Here is a 5390-nt window from a genome sequence, read left to right on the forward strand (position 1 = left end):
TCCATTACTTGTAAATAATGTAAATAATGAAAATATTGAACAACAAAATTGTTGACTACTTCTAAGGACCCAACTGGCTACTCAAAGGAATTTATTACCTGGATGTTTTCTGTGCTTGATGCTTCTGAGCATCTGCAATGTTTTCTGTTAACCTGCCTGTGGTCCTTCTCCACATCTTGCACATCCAGTGTTTCCTCTGGGCTCACTGTAGGGAGTTTCTATTTACTCCTTTCCTGCATACTAAATACAAGCATTTCTAGGATGGTGACAGGGTCCAGCTTTCTTTTCTACTAAGTGTAATTTTAGTTTTGGCTAAGTTTTCTTTAAAGCCCTTCAATTCCAGTTTTTGTTCTCATGCCTGAAATTTCCTCTTTCTAACACATTTCATTTGCCCTTGTAACAATTTACAATAACACTGCTACACCAACCACAAGGTATGAACAACTGTTCTCTGTAACCTAAATGACTGTTTGAGTGATTTAACTCAATCCCTATTTTTTCAGGTATTTCAAGCATCCCAGTGAATATTTCTGATGGGCCAGCTGCTTTCCCATTTTCATATTTGCAACCACTCTATTCATACAGTGGACATTAAAGTGATGGACATATGTGTGTGTGTGTGTGTATTGATATTTACTCTTCAAAAATTTCTCACCTATAGCATTGCTCTCAATGACTAATCTGTTGGCTTTGTAGCTGTTTTTTTTTTAATTTAATGTGTGAAATAAGATATCTATGGTTCATGTTTATGGCATTGAACTCTGTGTACATTACAGAACTTCAGGAAGCTTGATCCTTCCTCAATTATTATACCATACCCATAGGTTTCATGTACACTTTGGAAGATCATAAGAATGGTCCCTCTATGATAAATAACAGCAGCTTCGTTATTGTAGTTACTTAATGAACCAGTTGTCAATATATATCCACTGTATGAATGGAGTGGTTGCAAATATGAAAATGGGAAAGCAGCTGGCCCATCAGAACTATTCAATGAGATGCTTGAAATATCTGAAAAAATAGGGATTGAGTTAATCACTCAAACAATCGTTTAGATTGCAGAAAGCAGTTGTTCATACCTTGTGGTTGGTGTAGCAGTGTTATTGTATGAATGTTCTCTAGTGGACAACTGTATGACACTCTGATAGAGTGTCATACAGTTGTCAACTAGAGCACCTAATCCTTCTTTTGGGTCTACTTGCAATAGACTCCCCCCACCTCTCTTTCTTTCTCTTCCGTGCATTCTCCACATTCAACAGCCTTTCAGAGTTGTATTTCTATCTCTCTTTTTAGCATTAGTGAGAGCCAGTGCGTCATTAAGATCCCTTTATACCCTGACAACATCTTGGTTCTCTTTAATACACTGCTTAGCAATCCTGAACACACTCCATCCCTAATCCTTTATGTCACAAACCTTGTGCAAACTTCTTCCTTTCTGCATCTCTTCTTGCTATGTACACTTGATGTCTAGCATCTCATCTAGCTGTCTGACATTGCTTTATTTTTTTTATTATCCCCATTTTCCCAGTCTACCCAAACCTGAATCTTAATTTTAAATACTTTGTACACAGCTGTATTCCACCACCATGTTTCCTGTGGTTGGAACCTCACACCAGCCACAAATCTAAGCTGTCCTGTTTTCTCTTTGCTATAAAGTTTCTATCCCACCCTTCCTTTCATCAAATGCTTCATCTAGTACTTCTCTGAACCTCTTATTGTTTTATTGGCTCTTTAAGCTTCCATATTTTCCTTCTCCAAACTTTTGACCCTCTCTTGGTTCATTTAGTTCTTATTCTGAAATCAGTAATCACAAAACCCAGTCAGGTGGTAAATTCTTCACCAGTAAAAGCCAGTTGACACACAACTGGCTTCTGAGTGTCCGTGTACACACACAGAAGGAAGATGGCCTTTCTGTCACCAACTCTTATCTGCTTTTCAGGCAAAGAATATCTTATTTCACACATTAAAAAAAATAAATAAAACTCCAAAGCCAACAGATTAGCCATTGAGAGCAATGTTATTTATGGGTGAGAAATTTTTGAAGAAGAGCAAACATCAACACTCACACACACACACACAAATGCATACATATGTCCATCACTTTAATGTCCACTGTATGAATGGAGTCTATATGGCTTGTGTGTTCATCTGACTGTTAAGTAAACATGTAGTTGGCTTGTTTCCTGATTGAAAAATGGTTAGGTCATTTATGTTGTAGAACTCCAGAAGTTGTGATCTCTCCTCATTCCTTGTACCATAACCATAGCCTCCAAGAACATTTTATACAGTGGACATCTATTGACAACTGGTTCATTAAGTAACTGTAATAACGAAGCTGCTGTTATTTATCATAGAGGTAGTATGCAGAGGGACCACTTTTATGAGCTTCCAAAGTGTACATGGAACCTATGGGTATGGTATAATAATTGAGGAAGGATCAAGCCTCCTGAAGTTCTGTAATGTATGCAGAGTTCAATGCCATAGACAAATTGCCAATAACTAACCTAAGCATAATTTTTAATTTTCTGAGATTTTACAAAAACAACAAAAATATTTTTTTTGTCAATCACTCTGACTGCCTCAATTTATCTAGTCACCTCACAGGGAATAGTATACTGTACCCACTTCACTTACTCCCTTGTTGTTACAAGCACAGAAGAATTTGTACTGTTGTTCCTTGTCTGCAAGGCGTCTGGCTGAGGTCTCCTTCCATCTTATTTCTTGCACACAACACACATCAATCTGTTTCTGCCCTAGCATCTTCACATTCTTTCCTAACCAACCTTTCATTGTAACAATGTTGATTGATGGTAACTCTCAACTTTTTTGCTCTGGAAAGAAGAAGCAGATTTCTAGTGATGCTTTTTGCTGATTTTTGACTTCATAATCTAAAATTGAATGAGAAAGTTGGGGCTTGTCCTAATAACCTCAATTCATCACATATAGCAATCACTATTATTATTGGAGGTATTATTCTGAGTCACTTAGTGTGATAGTTAATAGCCTCACAAAAAACTCCATAAACAAGGTGGTTATGTGTGTGTGCATATGTATATATATATATATATATATATATATATATATATATATATATATAGGGAGAGTTTATCAGAAAAACAAAAGACGAAGACAGGTGATGTACAAAACAAACAGATGTATTAGTATAATGCTCTGGAATAGAAAAAGTCTTTTACGTTTCGAGCCTACGCTCTTCTACGCTCTTATGTGTGTGTGTATATATATATATATATATATATATATATGCTTGTGTGTGTGTGTATATATATATATATGTTTGCATGCATATATATCTATCTATCTATCTACACATATTAACATATATGTACGTGTGTGTAGGTATGTCTGTGCTTGCGTACACACGTGTGCATGTGAATGAGAAAATGTGGTAGGTGTTGACATCCGTGTTTTTGTCAGTACATATATCTGGAGACAAACACGAGCAGCTGAGTGCAGTATTTTTATAAGTTGAATGGCTTATTGTAAGAACATAACGACCAACAGAATTTCTAGAGAAACAATTTAGCTTTTTATCAATTTAGACACTTTCCAATAGTGTTGACACAGAGCTTGTGTCAAGTGTACAGAACACACAGCAAGGAATCAATAATTTTAGATTTGCAGCTTGGAACTACAGAATCCAAGTTGTAATTAGCTTCAGCTTGCTGCTGGCCTCAGCTCAATTTTATCATGTTTGTTTGCCATAGTCGCTGACGTTCTTACTGTCAGTTAAATGGCATTTGGTTGGTGCCTGATGCCTATAATGTTATAGGGATATGTGAAGTAAATAATGTACAAGAGGAAACTAGAATCGGTCTTTTTTCTTCCATTTTTTTTCTTTGTAATCATGAACTAACTTTATATATATATATATTGTGAATGTGTGTAAAGATCTCATCATTTGCAGCAGATAAACTGTTACCTGGTTAAGAAACATCTCACTCTGCTGGTTTAAGTATTACAGAGATAGATAAAGAAAAACAATTTCAGCAATAACTTTAGTATAGAATCCACAATTAGCAATTGCTTTAACATAGACAAAAACATTATATTTGATCGAAAAGTGTTAATCTTGTGTTTCGTTTTTTTTCTTTTTTGATCAACTTTAGTTTAGTTTTAGGGTAAAAAAGTTTATATAGATTTGTTATTAGATAACTAAAGCAAATAAAAGCATTGGTTTGGTTCGGTATTATCCATTAGTGCTTACTGTTTTGTAATCAAGGAGAGTGATATTGTTGGAGGAGACAATTCATTGGAGGTTTTATGTCTGATCGACCTCTGAGCTCTAAGGTTATTGTTTCAAGCAAGTAGACCAAACAGCAAGCAATATTAAATAGAGTAGAGTAACTTGTTCAAGCACAGTAATAATAATAATCTATTTTACATTAATATTCCTATGTTTTGTATAAATGGGATGGTTTATATTTATTGTATTGAAGCAATTGTTTTTACCACAGGAAAACCTTACAGCTCACCAACCACATAACTGTGTAATAGAGTCAAGACTCAAAACAATTGTTTGACCGGCTAGAAACAGCAGCCAAATCTCTCTCTTGCCCCACCATACTGTTTTAATTCTTTCATTACCCATTTCTGTTGAAATGCACTATTTTTGTTTTAATTAATTCTGGAAATAATATAGAATTCAGTAAAATAATGTGACAAGCATTGGCAACATACCCGACCCATTTTGAAACGTGGACCGAGGAGTCCCAGTCAACTGCGGGTCGTCGGAGCCTTTCACTTTGTGAACTTTGATAGCACAGTATGAAGACAGAATGGTCATGTTTGGAGTGTCTTTGACCACGTCTGATAAAGCAGAGCTGACCTGGTGTTAACAAAATATTCTATCTAGATACTTCAAGAACATAGATTGAAGCAGTTGGTAAGTTGTGTATCAATCCTTTCTACTGGACACACAAGGCCTCAAATTTGGGGGAAGGAATTAAGTCGATTTCATTGGCTCCAGTGCATAACTGGTACTTACTTAATCAACCCCGAAAGGATGAAAGGCAGAGTTGACCTCGGTGGAATTTGAACTCAGAACATAGTGGCATGCAAAATACTGCTAAGCATTTCACCTGGTGTGCTAACAATTCTGCCAGCTCGGCACCTTTAAGTTGTATCAATAACATCAATGTAGACGAGCAATCCTTGACCTGAATTAGGGGGTGAGGTCATCATTATTTAATGTCCATATTTGACAGGACCCAATGAGTCCAAGAGCTGCGGTAAGCTGCAGTATTTGCTTCGACATGGTTTCTATGGCTCAATGCTCTTCCTAATACCAGCCACTTTTCAGAGTGCACTGGGCGCTTTCTTTTCATGCCACCAACACTAAAGAGATGGCCATGTAGTTAGCAAGGCTATAA

Source organism: Octopus sinensis, linkage group LG7 (assembly GCF_006345805.1).
Source record: "Octopus sinensis linkage group LG7, ASM634580v1, whole genome shotgun sequence".
In the NCBI taxonomy this organism is placed as follows: Eukaryota; Metazoa; Mollusca; class Cephalopoda; order Octopoda; family Octopodidae; genus Octopus; species Octopus sinensis.